This window comes from Hippocampus comes, unplaced genomic scaffold, assembly GCF_001891065.2.
Source record: "Hippocampus comes isolate QL1 unplaced genomic scaffold, H_comes_QL1_v1.1 scaffold128, whole genome shotgun sequence".
NCBI lineage: Eukaryota > Metazoa > Chordata > Actinopteri > Syngnathiformes > Syngnathidae > Hippocampus > Hippocampus comes.
The window spans coordinates 175,660-196,181 of record NW_017805852.1 but is presented as its reverse complement, the minus strand read 5'-3'; the positions used below and the strand labels follow the sequence as shown (position 1 = coordinate 196,181).

The window sequence follows — 20,522 nt, the reverse complement described above, 5'->3', positions numbered from 1 at the left end:
CCCGCCCATCTTTTTCCTCAATATGTCTCCCATTTGCACAGGAAAGAAGTACAAGAAAAAAAAAAGGCAGAGGAGGGTTCTGATGAGGCCATGGCCAATTCCCGGGGATGACACGCATGTTTGTGCCACGCGATTGCCGTTTGCTTTTCATCTAGCGGATAGATTGGGCTCTTGACCCACCAGCGCTACTGCACGTCCTTGCCCCCCCCCCCCCAGCCACATCTTTTGGAAGACAGTCATCCTTTCTTGTTGTTTGCTGATGGATTCTACAGAGGAATAGAGGTGGTTGGTGATTTTTTTCTTTTTTTTTGGGAGGGGGGGTTTCTCTCTATGATAAAATATAAATGGATTTGTGGGAAATATTTGTAGTGGAAATTTACCTGGCTCCTACTACACCGAGGCCTCTCCGGCTCATTCACCCTTTGCCAGATTCTTCTTTGCTCTTCTGAAAAACTATCCAGCATTCTCTCTTGGATTGATCTCCCATTTCCAACTCTGCCTGCCTCTAAGATCGCCGCCTCGTCATTTTTTTTTCCCGTCAATCCCCTCAGCCTTCTGTTTCCGACGACGAGTTCTACCTCGGCTCTTCCTGCTTTCTGTTTGCGCCGTCCCCGTGGCTGTTTGATGTCACGCCGCGACGACACAGCCGTGTGAGCTTCTGTGTTCTTTTTCTCATAAACTGTCACATCGGTCACACCCAAAGACTGCTGTGGTCTGGTGTGCTCAATTTGGGTTCGACTCTTACTTGCGACCGACTGACCGAAAAAAAAAATATGAATTAATTGAGATTCTTGATCTTGGTCATCATTGTGAACATTTGTCTCTCGTCGTAGGAACAAAAACAAAAAGCTGCCAGTCGCAATTGCGTCAAAAACTGAAAAACATTGCCAAGCAAACCGAAGAGTCGCTGCAGGATTCAAAGTTGAGCCCATCGTTGTTTTGATAAGGTTGAAAGCGGCAGTACCAACAAAATTGGTCAGTTTAAACCAGGGATGTCAAACATACGGCCCGCGGGCCGGAACCGGCCCCCAACGAGGTTCGATCAGGCCCGCAAGATAATTGCTTGCGAAATAGCATTAGCATCAAAGCCGTATTCCGACGGTGACTTTGTGAAACGATGCATGAAGAAGGCGGCTGAACTTGTATGTCCCGAGAAGCGACAAGCTTTTGCCAACAAAGGAAATACATGATATTTTGGTTATTCATAGCAGAGTATGGTATAATTTTAATGGTCCGGCCCACTTTACGTCTATCGAGGCTGTATGTGGCCCACAATGTCAAATGAGTTTGACACCCCTGGTTGAAATCAAATGATGACTCTTTCCCGAGAAAGCGTGAAGAGTGACAACACTCTGGGGAATGTAGCCTTTTGGCGTTACGTTGCTTCGGTGTTTTTCATCCGTACTTTTCCAAAGACTGATTTGGCGTTCGTGTATGTAGCGTTCTTACACACACAAAATAAAGAAATAAATAGAAATAACAGAATAACAACAGTTGTGACTTAACTGACTGCAACTCGGGAATTTGCACAGATGAGCCCTAACGAGAAGGCAGGTATCCCAGACAGATGGGCCGCGCTACGCTGCGAAGCTTTTTGGAGCCGACTCCATCGAACGTGGGCGCTCAAGTTTGATCATTTCAAAGATTCGCCATGAAAAGTGGCGCGAGGGCACGTCCGTCGCCGCCGGCAGCTTTAAGTTTCTTTTTGTCTTCCTTTGCGGTGCGCCACGCGGTAATGCCGCTCTAATCGTCCATCTGCATCCGAATAACGACCAAAGTCTCTCCGACAGACGCTCGCGATGAGCCAAAAGCAAAGAAAACAAGACTCGGAGAAAGACTGGATCAGTCTCAAGTGGGATTCGTATCAAAAGCGGGAAATACAACGAGCAGACTGTGATGACCGGTCGCCCTCTTCGTCTTCCTTCTGGCCTCGACTTCATCTCGCTTGTGGCGGACAAATTAAAAACGGAATTTTTTTTTTTCAGCCGCCCACTCTTGGCTGCTGTGCGCAACAGGCGGAACAGCACATTGTCAGCTTGTTGGACACACTCTGTCAGGGTCTTTGGATCGTTTCGCTGGCGGAACGCAATTATTTCCGGCCACGCAGATGACCTCGCTGCGTTTTAACGTTTGGGTTTTGCATGATTGATTTCAACGTGTATTCGTTCATTGTGCGAGCGAGAGGAACGATGACGCGTCTCAATCACGTCAGCGTTTTTTAAGGCTCTTTTATTTATTTATTTATTTTTATTCACCCCAAGTTGAGACGAGCGAGAGTTTAAATAAACCATTTCGCCACCAAGCACAACAATCACAATGGCATCATCGAGAAAGAGAGATAACTGTCAGCATGATAAATCTCGGTCAACGATGGAGCTGACTGTTAACTGGTTTTCATAAACTATCTCCTGACAATACGTACGTTAATTATCACACTTGCTCCTTTGAAGAAATGTTTCCGAGGTGGACGCTTCTCACCAATTGAGTCGGTGCTGTTGTTGTAACTTGGTTTTAATCAACCTCCTCTTTCCTGACAAAATGCGTAAAAGTGAAATTTAACGCTTGTTCAGTCACAAAATAACCTGTGAGATAACCATGTTAACATTTGATGAAGGACCGTTGTTACTTTGTTTTTATGCGCCGTTTCCCGACAAAACGTGTGCACATTATAGCGCTCGTTCCTTCAAGAGACGTTCCTGAAGTGGATGCTTTTAACATTTGATTGAGGAGCATTGCTGTTGGCTGCTGTTACTTTGTGTGTGTGAGCTTTACAGCGGGAGGTTAATCTCAGCGCACGACACCCTCGGCGACAAAGGGGAGAGCGAGAGCGAGAGAGAGAGACAGAAAAAAAAAAAGCTCTCTCCTTGGGAAAAGGGAAGACGACGAGCAGAGTGGAGTCGTGAAGGGAGCGCGCCGGTATTTAATTAGCCTCGGATGACTAACTGACTGGCTGGGCAAAGCAAGGAGGGGGGGTAGGGGGGGCAAGGAAAGAAAAAAAGTCCACTTTCGCTGGCTGTCAAGCAGCCTGTTAGCCAAAGCCCGCCGAGAGTGACGGATGGCAGAGGAGGAGGACGGATGCTGATGGACGGGCAGAGTGGGGCCGAGTGACAGCTACAAAATGACAAGCAGACCACAGAATAAAGAATGGCCGCCGCCGACGGGGGACGCCATCACAGGCTTTCCGTTGTCGACTGCGAGTGCTGATGCTGTCTTCGAGAGGCTCGGGGGGGGGGGGGGGAAGGGGGGGACAGGACACCTGGAAGATTACCAAATAAGACCTCTGAACTTAAAGGGGGAGTTTATAACAAAGCGGGACCATTCCACATTGAACTAGCGAGTAGCTCAAAGCCACTTAGCGGGTCGCCTGTAACCGTTTCGTGTTCAGCTGTCAAACAGCGAGAAAAAAAAAAATGCACTCAGCTGATCACTTGCTAACACTCGATGTCTCAGTAGCGAACAGCTAGACGGCATCTAGCTAGCCACTCGCAACCTATTAACGTCCGCCCAGATACAATCACTCAACAAACAGTTAGCATCCACGCAGTCACTGCTCGACATCCAGTTAGCGACCGTATAACAGCCGCTTGAGAGCCGGCTAGCTTGCGACAACTCTTCGTCTTGTTAGCATTCAGCCAGATAACAGTTAGCTAGCTGGTTCCTTGCAATGTATCAACATCTTGTTAGCATCCAGTTTACAACCTCTCAGAAACCAGATAGCATCTACTCAGGAACCACTTAACATCCAGCTAGCAACCATTTAATAGCCACTCGGGACAAGGCTAAAAACCAGTTGGCTGCTCACCTGAAAGCATTGTAACGAGCCAGACCAGACAATAATTAGCAATTAGCAGACTACCACTAAGCAACTGGAAGACCTTCACTGCTGCATTCCTTGTATACGCTCGGCATAATTTCTCCCAAATCTCCCCAGATTAAACGTTTGTATTTGTCTCATACAATCGATGGTTTGTTCAAATTTGACAAACCCTGCACATCATCATTCGTCGAACACGCCAACAAAAAGGTTACAAGGCCGTTAAGGAGGATGTTCTTTTTCTTCTTGTGTCGTCTCCACGGAAAGAACAAACTCACACACATACTCGGCGGGTAATAAATCTAAAACATCTTTCATAGGATTTTGGGGGCGAGGGCTTCAATCTATTTGAGTGGAACAAGATTAAATCTACGAGGCCTTTCACCGCTATTCAAGGTAATATTTGCTGACCATCTGCTCTGGCAAAAAAAAAAAAAAAACTTGTGCAGAGATGCCTTGATGAAAGTGTTTCAGCTGATATTTTCTCCCATTTATGAAGGGGCCAATTTGATACACTCTATCCTCCCGGGAAGCCATTTTTGTTTTACCCTTTATAAGAAAAAGAATCGAAATGATTTCGTTTTCAATTGGACAACGGACAGGTGAGGGGTGAGACAGTTGAAGGGGATGGCGTAAAATGGCCCGCTCAAAGCAAACTTGATTGACTTCCTGTTTTCTGGAATTTTTGCGGGGAAGTCAACTTATGATAGACATGCTGACCAAGTTTCATGATGCTCAGCAAAATTAATTTTGCGGGGCTGAATTTGGAACCAGAAATGTTCAACAAAATGTTGACTGAAACCAAAATGGCAGACTTCTTGTCTCTTTTTGGCCTTTTTTACTTCCTGAGACTTTTTTTTAAGCGGGTCTTCTTGTGAAGTGAACTTGGCTTTTTCTAAAAATTCTCCCAGGCAATTTTGCTTTTGAAATGGCCAAATTTATTCGTCAGTAAAGTTGTTCCTTCAAACCATAGTGGCAGACTTGTCTGTATATTTTTGGGCTTTGCCTCCTCGGGCCATTTTTGTGCGTCGACTCATGATAGACACGTCGAGCAAATGTCGTGTTTTCCCATCCAAGTGTTTGTCTTGTTCTCCGATCTTGCTGGTGGCTTTTCAACCTTCCTTCTTCCTCGTCTGCTTACCTTGATATATAAAACGGCTTTTTTGGTAATACATATCCCGGGGGTGGGGGTGCGGGTGGGCGCAAGTCAACCAAGACCAAGTGTTTCCTTTTTTTTGGTTTGTTTGGGGTTTTTTTTGCGGGTGGGGGTGGGGGGGAGATAAACATCCAGATTGAGTGTTGGGGATTCGCAATCTTCAGACAGCAGCCTGGAAAGAGCGCCTTCACCCCCCCGAGGACACACTTTGACGCTCTCCTCGTCTTCCTTGCGCTCGTATCTGAAGACGGTCGTCTTACGTCAAGCACCCGAGTGTCCTCCAGTCTTCGAAAGTCATTCAGCGCACTTCTGGAAGCTTCTGAGTCAGTCGCGCTGACCCAAACTCACTACAAATGAATATTCGTGGAAAATTCTTCCTTTTTTTTTTTTTGTTGAAGAAAAAAAATTTTGATTGAGAATTTAATTAATTCTGTCTTTGGCATCCATGGGTTCACCTATTTGTGGAATTTTTTTTTCATCGATATTTTTACAAATATATATTTTTTTAATTTTTGGGGGTATATTGCTCAATATTGATTAGGGTTAAATTACATGTGTATTAAATTAATGTACTTTTTTGAGGGGGTTGAATTAATATTGTTTTTTTAAAATGTAATTATAATGGAAATTAATTATTGAAAATGAAATTGGACTGAAACTACGTTGTAATTGAATGAGTCACACTTTTGTTGGGAAGGACCAAAAAGGATCCATTTTCAGAGAAATTTTGATATTTTTAGAGTACAACGTGTGTTTTTGGGAGAAGGAAGTCATTAAAAAAAAACAGTTTTTGAGTAAAATTACTTCCGGTATTTTTTCCACACTGCAAGAAAATGATTTCCTGTCGTCTGACTCCATTGTGTCATCCATTCAATTGAGTCTATTTCGAATAGCAAAACAAAGTCGAGATCACTTTTATTTTTTTTTTTGGTTCAAATTTATTCTCCAACCTAAGGTCATTTTAACAGCTGTTTGACATTTTTCAAAGGACACCCGCACCTTGGGGGGGTCGTACACACACGCACGTGCATGCACACACTCACACACACACGCACGGTAGTGAGCGCTGGGAATGATTTTCAATCCGGGAAGGTAAATAGTCACCGCGTTTCGACGGCTTGCAATCAGTGTGTGTCATCTGCGCAAACGCACTCGCACACACCTGCGCATGCAGAAAAGTCACACGCACACACGGATAGACAGTTAAGGGTGTGTATTTGGATATGTACACACGCAGGAGTCTATTAGAGGCTCATGAAGGCTCACGCAAACAAGTCAGAAAAATGATATTGCCGCTCAAAAGTATTTGGACACACCGTCCAAACAGTCGCGGCACGGGGAAGGAGTGGTTTGTATGTGCGACTCTCAGTAAAAAAATATATCTTTTCTCAAAGGGTTTCTTTCTCAATGTTGTTATTATTATGTTATTACACAGTCATATTATCACTACAATTATCCAACCCCAAAAATTGAAACCACCCACGTTATTATCGTCCATTTCCGACTTTATTATCATCTAGTTCTTGTTTTCCACTGCCTGCCCTCGTCAAAATTGAGGCGGCGCAAACGTAAATGTGCTTTTGAAGCAGGAAATAAAAAATGAAAGCGAGTCTGTGTGCAAGCATGTCGATAAATTACCCGTTTTTTTTTTCCTCCTTACTTTCCATATGTTGATAAGAGAAGGCATGAGCAGGCATCCAATTACATCAACCCACAAAACAGCTCATCACTTTTATTCTGCGAATGTGTGTGTGTGCACGCGCATGTGTGTGTGTGTGTGTGTGTGTGTGTGTGTGTGTGTGTGTGTGTGGGTTTACATCGCTAACCTTGTTAGCCGCGTATGACTTTGATGTATGAGTCACCGGGTGTAAAATAAAGGGCCAGGCTTAAATGAGGCGAACACCAGCGCTACGCTAGGTGCTACATCACCATCTGCACTTATTAAGTTGCGAAAAGTGAGCCAATCACTGTTATGTTCGCGTGACTTCTGCATCCTGGATAACTACGACTACATGGAATTCTTTTTTTTTTTTTTGTTGTTGTTGCACACAAACGACTCATTTTATTCATGTTTATATCATGTGATTTGGCGCCATTTCTTTTTGGCGACGTCAAGGCTCATTTTTGACATGTCACCTGCATGCGGTTCCCTTGCACCAATTGTTTGTTGAAGAATAATGATAAATCAAATGAAACCTCTCTGAAAATGTGAATCTGTGGGCGCCAAACCGACTGTCGGGAAAAAAAAAAGAGAAAAAAGTCAGAGTATTCCCAAGGAAATGTCGCATTCTGTACAAAGCAGCAGCGATTTGAGGAAACGCACGACTGCTTTTTGTAATTTGGAGCCCCCAAAGACAGATTTGAAATTCCCGAGCATGGTTCCCCCTCCTAAATTTTGCTTCAACTGCAAATCGCACAACCTTGGGGTAGGGTTGCTGGCTTTATTCCTTTTTAATTTTTGCAAGTAATTTATAAGATGCAAACCGGTTCTCCTGCGCGAGGAAGCCAATTAAAGAGGGGGAAAAAAAAATGTCAACAAGCGAGCGCCTTGCCGAAACGGAAGTCGCGACGAAAAGGGTGCCACTTGTTGTAATTACCAGTGGACTTTTTCTTTTCACGCTGATAATGAGCAAAAGCACTCAAACACGCTCACGCCAGATAAAAAGCGGCATTTGAAACGCAAACACACGCGCAGGCAAATGAAAAGCCCAAAGGTCCACGTTTTAATTGAACTTTCAAGCCCATCTAGCTGTTGCGATTGTTTTTTAAACATGTTTTTTTTTTTGGGAGGGGGGGGGGGGGGGGCTGTATTTTTTTTCCAGCTTCATTCAGTCGGTGGCAAGCTAGCAGAAGCAACGGCAGGAAATGAAAATCAAAGACTTGAAATGGCCACACGAGTTTGAGAAGAGAAGCTAAAGTGAAAGATGAGGCACCGCACGGGAGAAAAGCGTCAGCGAGCTCGGGACAAATGGCCTTGCGTGCTAAATGCTAAGGGCTGAAAAGCCAGCCAATGGTACCAATCAGACTTTATCTTGTGAATTTTTTTTTTCAGACAAATAAAACAAAGCCAAAGAAAAAGCTTCGATGCTCGCATCCAAGTGGCTTAGTCGGGTTTGCATATGCCGCACGGCTGTGAGGCCAAGCCGTAGTTGAGTTTGTCCCGCTGTTCTTCCCTCAGCCTTGGTTTGCACTTGCACTCTTTCAGTATGCTGCCGTATTGCTCACCAAGCAGCCTTACAGTGGCGGTGCTTCTCGCTCGCTCACTCTCTCACCCTCGCTCTCTCTGGCACTCGCTCTCGCTCTCTCAGTCAAAGTCCTGCTCGCTCGCCCCTCTCCGCCATAAAGAAGATTTATGGTCGCGGGTTTCAGTGCGGTGTCTGAAATATGAACGACGGCAAGGCGACTCTGGAGCCAATTAAAGAGAGGAGATGTCGTCTTTAAAGTGATTTGTAAAGTGCTTTACGGCGTGTTGACGCCACAGCTTGCCTTATAACCTCACCGCACATCTAATAAACACACACATACACACACCTTTGCAGGAAAGAAAAAAAAGTTACTTTAAAGGTCACCGGAATGTCCCATACATACCGTATGAAGCGTAAAATGCCATGAGGACCGTGCAACAGTGTAACGTAGCTCACGGATGCTATGCTAACATGTAGCAAGTGAGAATCTCTGGTACGCAAAATTCCGTTGGGCAAGGAGTGCGTTGAAAGAGGAAAGCTTAAAGGCAAAACATTCCAAATACAAACAAAATGGCTGCCAGCAAGCTCAGTTCGTGTTTGTCATTTCTCTTTCCAAATTCTCTTTCGTACGGGGAATCAAAGGATTTCCGGACACAAACAAAATGGCTGGTAAGCGGAAAGTGTCAGGGCGAGACAGCGACTCGGTGAAGTAGGATCGAGCGCCAGTCGTCCAGAGCCGCCGTTATGTGTCACTTCCTCACTGCCGTCTGTGCAGAAAGCTAACAAGCTCATCCTGTTAGCCGCGACGTCAGCGCCCCGCTTCGGTGCTGACCAGGCGGAAAGGCGCTCAGGTACAGGTGAAGAGCAATTACAGATACACACATGCACAGATGCACGCACGCACGCACCCGCGCAAACACTGTCCTCTGTCAATTGTCACCTTTGCAAAGTCAAACGAGGCAGAATCACGTTTGCCTCGCTGGACATTTCATGATTAGGTACATTAGACCTGCACCGGGACCAAAGAACCTCCACATTTTTTTTCCAATGTCAAAAAAAAGGTGCCGTGCCGCCCCACCAAGTATTTCATAAAACAATCTATATATTTAGATATAATGCACGTGACAAATATTTTGACTGTATTATTTCCACCAAAATGAATGAACAAAAATTTCAAGAGAAAAGTCATCAAAACTTGACACTGCAGAGGCTTTACTTTCACTCGTTTACTATTTTCTGACAAAAAAACAAAAATCTGTGTCAAAAGGTTGCTTGCCTACACGGATTCTAGACAGCCCCCCCCCCAAAAAAAAAATCCCCTACATCTCGGTAATAGCAACCTTGTGTTCGCTTCGTATTCAAATGCTTCATGCCCCCAGCCATCCATCAGAAATCGTGCACCACGACAGGAGTGATGTCTCTGCCATTTCCTTCGATCTGAGGCCGATAAACATTGATTTTATTAACATTTGTCCATGTCGTGCCACACGGTGGCTTGACATTTGGAAAATTGTGTGTGTGTGTGTGTGTGTGTGTGTGCGCGCGCAACAAATTACATCATCCAACATCGGAGATTAGCATGGCCCGTTTCAATGGTCTGTTACTCTTGTAACCATGGCAACATCAGTTTCAGCCACTTGTGGACACTTCACGGTGCATCGTGTGTGTGCTCCCATGTTTTTTTTTTTTTTGTTGTTTTTTTTTTTTTTTTCCTGGGCTACTTCATTGCCACACTTTCTGGTCATCCCCGATTTGCTGTCTCTTCAAATCCACTGCAGCCTCTATCATCAGTGGAAACAAATAGCTTTGCGCTGCCCAGACGCGCACGCACACGCTGGTTTCTCCTCAGACTCACGACCCACATGATTATTGTATTTTTTGTTGTTGTTGTGTCACCTTTTACACCGACGACGCCTTTGCCATTTTTGTGACATGACACCAACCATCCAAAATAAATTATGGACACTCCAAGTAGCTCTTTGCACACAAATCAGGTGGCGGCCGCTCTTTTTTTTGTTGTTTGTTTCCTTTTGGAGGGTAATCTTTTTGCGGCGGCAGGGAGCGGGAAGCTGGAGCTCTGATTGGTTGCCGCGGTGATAGATGCCCGGCCAGTTTTCTGATTACGACGTTCTTCGATCTCCCGGGGCTCCGCGTAATCAGAATAAATGTCCCCCAAGGGTGGAAGATGTGTTTGAGTGTCTCCGCGTGTGTGTTTATGTGTGTATGAGATAGAAAACTGAAGCAAAAGTAGGTAATGAGTACCGCGGCCCGAGGTCGAAACGCATTCTGAAGTGCCATACAAATCCAAGCACGAGTGAACAAATGGAATATTAATCCATTGGAAATGATTCAAGCATCTCCCAGCGTTACAGACAAAAGTAACGAATGACTAATTTGTGAACATTACTGTGCAGGTTTCGTACGACACTTTGCATTTTTTTTTCCATGGTCATCTAAGTGCAAACACCAGTTAGCCAGTCTAATATTATGTTCAAATTATTCAAACAATGTAGCCGCCGTTATGTGTCACTTCCTCACTGCCGTCTGTGCAGAAAGCTAACAAGCTCATCCTGTTAGCCGCGACGTCAGCGCCCCGCTTCGGTGCTGACCAGGCGGAAAGGCGCTCAGGTACAGGTGAAGAGCAATTACAGATACACACATGCACAGACGCACGCACGCACGCACCCGCGCAAACACTGTCCTCTGTCAATTGTCACCTTTGCAAAGTCAAACGAGGCAGAATCACGTTTGCCTCGCTGGACATTTCATGATTAGGTACATTAGACCTGCACCGGGACCAAAGAACCTCCACATTTTTTTTCCAATGTCAAAAAAAAGGTGCCGTGCCGCCCCACCAAGTATTTCATAAAACAATCTATATATTTAGATATAATGCACGTGACAAATATTTTGACTGTATTATTTCCACCAAAATGAATGAACAAAAATTTCAAGAGAAAAGTCATCAAAACTTGACACTGCAGAGGCTTTACTTTCACTCGTTTACTATTTTCTGACAAAAAAACAAAAATCTGTGTCAAAAGGTTGCTTGCCTACACGGATTCTAGACAGCCCCCCCCCCAAAAAAAAAAATCCCCTACATCTCGGTAATAGCAACCTTGTGTTCGCTTCGTATTCAAATGCTTCATGCACCCATCCATCCATCAGAAATAGTGCACCACGACAGGAGTGATGTCTCTGCCATTTCCTTCGATCTGAGGCCGATAAACATTGATTTTATTAACATTTGTCCATGTCGTGCCACACGGTGGCTTGACATTTGGAAAATTGTGTGTGTGTGTGTGTGTGTGTGTGTGCGCGCGCAACAAATTACATCATCCAACATGTGGGTTTTTTTTTTTTTTGTTGTTTTTTTTTTTTTTTTCCTGGGCTACTTCATTGCCACACTTTCTGGTCATCCCCGATTTGCTGTCTCTTCAAATCCACTGCAGCCTCTATCATCAGTGGAAACAAATAGCTTTGCGCTGCCCAGACGCGCACGCACACGCTGGTTTCTCCTCAGACTCACGACCCACATGATTATTGTATTTTTTGTTGTTGTTGTGTCACCTTTTACACCGACGACGCCTTTGCCATTTTTGTGACATGACACCAACCATCCAAAATAAATTATGGACACTCCAAGTAGCTCTTTGCACACAAATCAGGTGGCGGCCGCTCTTTTTTTTGTTGTTTGTTTCCTTTTGGAGGGTAATTTTTTTGCGGCGGCAGGGAGCGGGAAGCTGGAGCTCTGATTGGTTGCCGCGGTGATAGATGCCCGGCCAGTTTTCTGATTACGACGTTCTTCGATCTCCCGGGGCTCCGCGTAATCAGAATAAATGTCCCCCAAGGGTGGAAGATGTGTTTGAGTGTCTCCGCGTGTGTGTTTATGTGTGTATGAGATAGAAAACTGAAGCAAAAGTAGGTAATGAGTACCGCGGCCCGAGGTCGAAACGCATTCTGAAGTGCCATACAAATCCAAGCACGAGTGAACAAATGGAATATTAATCCATTGGAAATGATTCAAGCATCTCCCAGCGTTACAGACAAAAGTAACGAATGACTAATTTGTGAACATTACTGTGCAGGTTTCGTACGACACTTTGCATTTTTTTTTCCATGGTCATCTAAGTGCAAACACCAGTTAGCCAGTCTAATATTATGTTCAAATTATTCAAACAATGTCCGGACTTGAAGGCGAAGCTGTTATGGGTCATAAAGCACTCTCTTTTTTTTTTTTAAACATGTTACTGTTTGTTTTCGGTAACATTTTACATGTTTTCATGACGCGCGCAACAAATTACATCATCCAACATCGGAGATTAGCATGGCCCGTTTCAATGGTCTGTTACTCTTGTAACCATGGCAACATCAGTTTCAGCCACTTGTGGACACTTCACGGTCACATGAACTTTTCTTTCTTTTATTTTCGTAGAACGGTGCAGTTAGAAAAGGACGTGAACGCAGCAGTTCTACTGGCCAATGGAAGCGGCTCGTCTCTGCGTTCTACAACAGTGATTCCGAGGGTTCGATGCACGCTGGTGTCATATTCATGAATGGAACGCGATGATGTCCACCACACACATTCACAAAAGCTGAGAATCCGTTCGCCTGCACCTCGAGCAAATCCACCCGAATCGCGCCACAACTTAGACCTGCTTTTAAGCGTTTCAACGAGCCCCTGGATTTGCTTTGAATCTGGCTTTAGCAATAATGTTTCCATCCTCACATACGCAAAATGCCGCTCTCGCCCTTTCATGCAATGAATAGATACATTGCGTTTTGCTATAGTTTCCATCCTCACATACGCAAAATGCCGCTCTCGCTCTTTCATGCAATGCATTGATACATACATTGCGTTTTGCTATCTTATTTTTGTAAAATTGCGACGTTAAAGTGATGCTATTAAGTGGTGCATCGAATCTGCAGTCCTGAAATCGCCACTGAGTACACGTGACTTCTTCATTTTATTTTTTGAATAACTTTACAAAAGCCACAAAAAAAAAAAAAAAAACTTTGTTCCACATTGTCTTTGTGATGTTGCATGTTGACTTCTGAAGGCGGGAAGCAAATTTCATCCAAAATGTCGAAAAATGGAACTCCAAATTTCCCATGCTTTGCAGTACTGGACTTGGGAGGTTGCCACCATCAGGGACACCTTGTGTTGATGCAAAGCATTGCATGACTAATCCATGTCTTTTCATATTTTTGCCACTTTCAAATGACAACAGATGGATTTTTGTTCTTTTTTTTTGTAGTAGGCGAGACCATTTAAATAGATTTTTAATGAGCCAAAGTCATCACAATTTTTGACGCGGCGGCTATTATTTTTCTCTATTTCCTGGCCAGAGGAGCGTCCTCATTCATCATGCGTCTGCAGTCAATTTTCTTATGAATTCAAAAAGCCGTGCATACAGCCGTGCTCGGGAAATTGTCTACAGGCAGCAGAGGCGTCCCGGACATCCATCATCAGCAACAAGAAGCGGCACTGAAAGTGACTCGCGCAGACTGTCTGAATGAAGTTTACGCGATGACTTGTCGTTTGACCTCAGCGTTTGCTTGCCGTGAGTTTGACGTTACACAACTCGGCGCCTCAAATTGGCAATATCCTGATATCTTATTAATTGCAAATGGGATTTGATCAACACTCAGATGATTTTTTTTTCTCCCTGCGGACTGACAACAAAATGAAAGTCCAAAAGCATGAGTAGTTGTTCTTGACATCACGAGGACGCTAAACTGACTTACTATCATGAGTCAGGATGTAGTTGGTAGGTGGGAAACTATGTCAGTAAGGTTGAAGGTACAGTACCGAGGTAGGATTGATTGGTCACTGGGTTGGTTGGGTATCTGATGATCGCATCATTCGATATGTAGGTATGCAAGTACGAAGGTGAGTTGGTCGGAAGGTTGGAAAATGGGTGGAATGGTCTCAATTGGTAGGTAGGTTCGGGGTGGGTTGGTTGGTGGGGTGTAGGGTAGGTGGTTAGGTGTTGATAGTTGGGGAGGTAGGGTTAGTGAATAGGTAGGCGGGTTGATAACTAAGAGGGTACGTGTGTAGGTAGGTTGGTAGGGTAACTAAGAAAGCAAGCATGAAAGTAAGAAGGTCGATGAATTGGTGGATTAGTAGAGGTAGGTAGGCAGGCAGGTCAGTAAGTAAACTAAGAAAGCAAGTATTAAAATAAGTAGGTCAATGAATTGATGTATGAGTAGAGCTGGGTATGTGGGAAGCTAAAAACATACCAAGTGAGTTGGTAGGTTGGTCAGTAGGTTGCTGGGTTGGTAGGGTAGCTGGTAGGGGTAGCTCGGTTGGTAGCTAGTATGAAGCAAAGTAGGTCGTATGGTCGGCGATTTGGTGGATTGTTCGAGGTCGGCGGGGAGAACACTGAAAAACATCGGGAAGGCTTTGGGCTAAGTGTTGCTTATCAAACCCGTTAGCGTCTGTAAATTGCACGTCAAAGATTGGTTCCGTTTTCCAAACGGGTGTTGACGTGGTTTCCCTTCCAACTGTTGCCTACTTGAGTTAGCAGATATTCTGTTTGCTGATGTGCTCGATGTCCGTGTGCGCGCGTGTGAGAAAGCAATTTAGCGGGCTCTCTAAATGACCCATTTGGACAAGATGATGATGTTCGGAGGGACTGAATCACATTCCATGGCGACTCCCCAAGGCTTTCCAGGCTGGACCCCCGAGGGACGCGGAATCCACTCCTTGCACGCAGCTCCAGTCTTCTGCTGGGCGTGTGCGTTTAAATCAAAATTGGAGGCCATCATCTCAGCTGGATGCCTTCTCCCGTGCTGTTTGTTATCACACACTTTCAGCCCAACATTCACATATTAAAAAAAAAAAAAAAAAAAAAAAAAGCAGAATGAGAAAAATGTTGCTGTTGGACGTGAAGGTCACACAGCGGTTCAGCTTTGACTTAAACAAGTTGCGCCAGGAGCAAAGCCACCGTCTTCCCGTCAGGACTTAAGCTGACTCTTTGGGGGAATTGAAGTCAAGAAAGCAGAACGGACATTGGGGCTTGACAGAACACAATGACGCTAAAGCGACCAGCCAGATGTGTCCGGTAGCAGCTACAGCCTCATCTGGTTCAACGGCCCTTTTCAGGAGGTTTGTAAACAACAGGGACCGATTTTTTTTTTTTTTTAATTTCCTTTAAAACAATCTAAAACAATCCAGTGGAACCCGTCTGGTGGATGTCATCAATTGTTGGACCAGAGCCACAGCACATGTGTGCATTAATCTGAGCAACGGCAAGGTCACGCTCAAGCCTTAGATAACAATCGAACACAACCTAAAAGATTGTAAGTCAGAGAGCATCGGTCACCAAAAGAACAACTCAAATGTTTAGCTAGGCTAGGCTTATTTCCAAATAATGCTGAACGCTAAATCAACCTTGGCGAATATCACTGAAGACACACGTCGGAAATGTTGCATGTACCCCCTCCAGTCTCAACACAAAATTCGGATGAATATTGCATCTATTGAATCAGCATTGAGAAAAATGAATCCACACATTTGCATCGCTATTCGGAGGTGGCCATTTTGACACTCAATCGCCCTCTGCTGTCGAATGAACTCGATGGCATCACGTCCTCAGCTCGCACTGAGAACATCACTTGAAGCAAACCGGGGTTATTATATTGAAGGAAAACAAATGACAACTAAAATTGTGAAAAAAATAATATATTTAAAAAAAAATCAAATGAAAAAAAAATATAGTGTGTTATTTTTTTAACTAACGAAACTACGATGACTAACTAAAAATAATAAAGGTAATAAAAACTAACAAACCATATGTCAGGCCCCCCCCCCCCCCGCACCCCACCCGTTCCATCACCAAATACGTTTCAGCTCATGCCGTCCAACAAACACCACACCTCACCCCCGCCGATGAATATTCACCGGCCAAATTTTGGTCCCAGTACGTCCTTGATATCGGCTATCAAAAAGCAATTAAAACGGGGCCGAACCCTGGACTGGACACCACTCATTTCTGTTGCCGTGTTAGGGAAAAATACTCCGCTGACCAACCTGGTATGACGCTGATGGAAGAGACTGACACTCTGTGACTGCATCTGCCAGTCGTCCATCTGGGAAACGTACTCGTCCGCCGCCCCCGCTCGTACTTTACAGTTTTGTCACTACACCTTGTTGTAAAATTTGCTTCATGTATTGTATTTTTTTTTACCTGCTTTGACATTTGTGTATGTCAGTTGCCAGGCTACGATATAAATCTATATTGATGATACGGCCGTCCCCGTGGGACGAGGCGGATGAGAGCCAATCCCGCTGCCTATTGACTGCTGTAGAATTGCTTTTGTAATATTGTTTGGGAAGACAGACGACTGGAGGGGGAAAAGAATGGGGGGGGGCATTCTACCGAGGTGTGATTTTTTTTTTTTTCCCCCCAGTTTCTTTTATTGTACCTTTCTTCGGAAGATGGAAAAAAAATCTCAGAGGGCTGAAGAGATGAGAGATGACAGGAAGTGTGGAAAATTACAGAGCAGAATCAATCACAAAAAAAAAAAAAAAACAGGGTGGGGGGACAGTTGCGAATGGAAAAAAGTTGAGCAAGAGAGAAGGTGTGAATTAATATCCATACAAGAGGTTAACGGTTGCACATTGAAATAACTCCAAAATACGCACGGCTGATTCAGTGACTGTGACGTGACTTATTCCAAAGACAGAAAATATGATCTGATGTACACGCACAGCAGACAAGACAAAGTCTAACATAAGAAGTTAATTCTTGGCCAACCAGCGTGGATAACCCAAGCATTTATTACTATTCCCTAATTCCTAGCCCCTACCCCAACACTATCGCTTACAATCCTGAAAGACTGCAAATACATTTTCAATGAGTCATCGGTCCATTTCTGGAGGTCGCTCAAGACACATAAAATGGTGCTGTCATTTTCATGACAAAATATCATTTCAATTTTGTCTTCAATTAAAATAGATCACTAAACCCTATCATGAATCCAAAACAAATACGTCAACAAGAACAACAATATCATTTTAAAATACAGTTCTCCCTCCTTTCCTGACCCAAAGCCAACTCTACACATCAGCAGGCTATTCATGACCAAATCCTTCTGGCTAAAATACTCTAGTATTGAATCCTCCAAGTCGTACGACAATCCGCAGTGGACCTGGTAAGGTAACAGCGAGCTTCATCATCATTTTTGTTTCATTTTTGCAGCGGTCTCGATGCCCTGCCACCTGTGTCCAGTCCTGGTACTGCACTTGAGGTTATAGAGCACATGACTGTTGATTGCTGGTCGATGGGTCGTTAAGAGTAGTGAGCCTTGACGATTTTGTGCAAGTGCGTGTGTGTGTGTGTGTGTGTGTGTGTGTGTGTGTGTGTGTGTGCGTGTTTAGCCTGCTTAAGTAGAAGCACTTCCTGTCTGGGCCTGAAAAGTTTCAGCGAGACGTTGCCGTAAAATGGTAAGATTTACATCGGAGTGGGACCCAGCTTTTTGTTTCCAGAATGCGGCTGATAAAGCAGAGTTATGTGCACACAACAAAGATGCTTGCGCACGTACACACACACACACACACACACACACACACACACACACACACACACACACACACACACACGCACACACACACACGCACACACACACTCAAATGCTGTTGCAGAAAATCTCCAGCTATTGTTGTTGTTGTTGGTCATGCTGTTGTTGTTGTTGTTGGAGATCGCTCTGTCAGCACAAACCGAGAGGCGTCAACAAGACACAAGGCAAAGAGGCAAGACAGGCAAGTGTGTGTGTGTGTGTGTGTGTGTGTGTGTGTGTGTGTGTGTGTGTGTGTGTGTTTATTTGTTTGTCGGCGTGTGTGGCCTCGCCTCGCCTCGCCTCAGCCCTGTCATGTGGATTCATAACCCAATCCCCGCACCAGAACTTTCTGGAAAGGCTTCACTGCAAAAGCATTCCGCACTGCCGCAAAATACATCTGCTCCAAAAAGATGTTTATGGAAGCGGGCCTACCTTCGAGACGAAACCTATTCGGGCCGCACCGAATTAGCACAAAAAGCCTTGGTTGATGTTTCCCAACATAAAAGCCTCAGGGGAGTGGAAGGAGGGGAAAAAAAAAGGAGAAATGCAATTTTGACATGTACAAGATTGCAGCATTGTGGAGGCTGTGGATAAACGGTGAGGTGTAATCAATGGCGGCGGCGAAAGGGAAGTAACTGCACTCGATGGCACAACACTTTTTACAATCACACGCTGGGGCGCCATCATCGCCACATTTTCCGTGTAAACAAGCACAGCGGTATGATGGCTCACTCTTCTTTTTTTTTTTTTTAAACCCGGTCCTGCAATCACACACATACACACACACACCCACACACACTAGCATGCGTCTTGTCGTCGCACAATTACACTCCCCAAGCACAACATTCATGACAGAATCTAATGAGCTGTGTCCAGTGTCTGCTTTTACTAAGATAACAATGCTCCGTTTATATTGAGGTAGTTACTGAGTGCTGTACAACTTTAATGCTGGAGACTAGAAGCTGGTAATCATATTTTCACCCTTTCATGGAGACTCTCGCAAGATTAATAAACAGACGTTCCCTTTTTGGATTGAAATTGCAGCATCGTGACTCGTACCAACGTTCCACCGCACTTGCATTAGTGCTAGTTCCGGGCCAGGGCCCCTGTTAGCACCAGTTCTTCCTTTTTCCATCACGGAAATTGGCTCGAGCTCTGGTGCTTGAAACTGGTGCTTAAACTGGCCCCAATTATTTATCGGGCCAGAATCTGGCATCAACTATGTCAGGGGGGTGAGGGCCAGGGCTTATCATGACGATCGCAAATATAGAGGAAGGACTCCACCCGAAGAGCGACGGCGGATGTGCCCGGCCGGCTAGCATGCGATCTCCAACTCATGACCGAGACAGTAACTCAAATGACCCCATTTAAGTCAGTGCTAAAGCACTGAAGAGAGTGAGACGCTAACTCTGGAGTGGGAAATACTGGTCGTCCACGGCCCGGTGTCCTGGATTTTATTTTTTTATGTCTCCCTGGCCCAACACACCTAATTCAAGTGATAAAGTGCTGGTGTTGCCCATCTCTGCCCTAACCCTAACATTTTAACCTCTTACCCAAACTCTTAGCTCCCTACCCCTAACTAATGAACACATACAAGAGTACGAGACGTGTCACGGGCACGGGTGGGGTTGGACCCAAGTGCGGTTTAGCGAATTATCGGAAATGGCTTTTAATATAAACCGTGACAGGTTCAAGGACAGGCAGGTGCCAAGCTACACAGTTCACTTGGATGTCCTGAGACACTTGAAGTCCCAGTACAAAGTAGTTCAGGTCACAGTTTGGATAGAAAGGCTTCGAAGATTAGGAATTGGTTTTTAGGACAAGTGCCGTGAAAAGTTCTGCCAGCTGCCAGGAAGTGGAGGAGTGAAACTGACACTTTGTTGTCGTTTTAATCCATAATTGACAGAAAGCACGATAAGGAAACTCAGGATTTATAAATCGCGGCCACAGAGCTCCAAACCTCGAAGTGGACAAGCGAACATGCTAAAGTACAAATCACGGCTGAGGGGGTTCCAGGCAGAACCGTAGTTGGGTGGGTTGTGACTGGCAGTGATGCGTGTAGCAAACTTGCTGGTCCCGACCTAATCCCCCAAGCACGAGACCCCAACTCTACCAATCAGCAAACGTCCACATCAATCCCTTAACCCAATACTTGATAGCTAAGAATGTAAATAGAGCGGGATCTACTTTTCAGGTCAAGCAACCTTCCGCGATCGAACGTTACGGCACGCGCGCACCCACCCACGCGCGCATGTTATATTGAGCAACAGCCTAAGGTGAATGAAACATAAAAATAAAGTAAACACACTAGTTTATGATAAGAGAATCACAGCCTACCTGAGTGGGAGACCTGACGCGGAGGCATTGGACGCACTCTTGCAGCGAGTTCAATGAGTGAACGTCACCGTCGTAGCTCACTTGTAACGTTTTAAAATCCTCCTGACGCCCCATATTCCAATTTTTTGTCAGTGCCATCGGTGAATCGACGATGAAACGAACGGAATGAGGAAAAAAAAAGAGATATATCGCAACGGCTCTGATTGCGAGCTGCAATTGCTGACCGCTAACAACTTCCGGTGATGGACGTCACGCGTCACCGCAGGTAAAAGGTGACCTGCTTTTGATTTTTTTAATTTTTTTTCAAAGACTTTTTTTCTGAAAGTGAAACTGATTGGATTCTTTGGGTGCAGTGTACACAAACACAAAAATATATATTATCAATATCACGCACACAAACACACAAGTCTCCCCTCCCCCCCATTTCCTACTCCCCCGCCCCCACCCCGCGTCGATTTGCCCGAAC

General features: G+C 44.8%; 1 long non-coding RNA gene across 1 annotated transcript; it reads right to left on the bottom strand.

Annotated features, from left to right (window-relative positions):
* Positions 1 to 455: 455 nt before the first annotated feature.
* On the bottom strand, positions 456 to 20,304 carry LOC109526893 (uncharacterized). Its single transcript, XR_002170430.1, has 3 exons — positions 20,057 to 20,304; positions 16,821 to 16,830; positions 456 to 467 (listed from the first exon to the last, which is right to left on the bottom strand). It is a non-coding gene; the product is annotated as an uncharacterized LOC109526893 (long non-coding RNA).
* Positions 20,305 to 20,522: the final 218 nt, after the last annotated feature.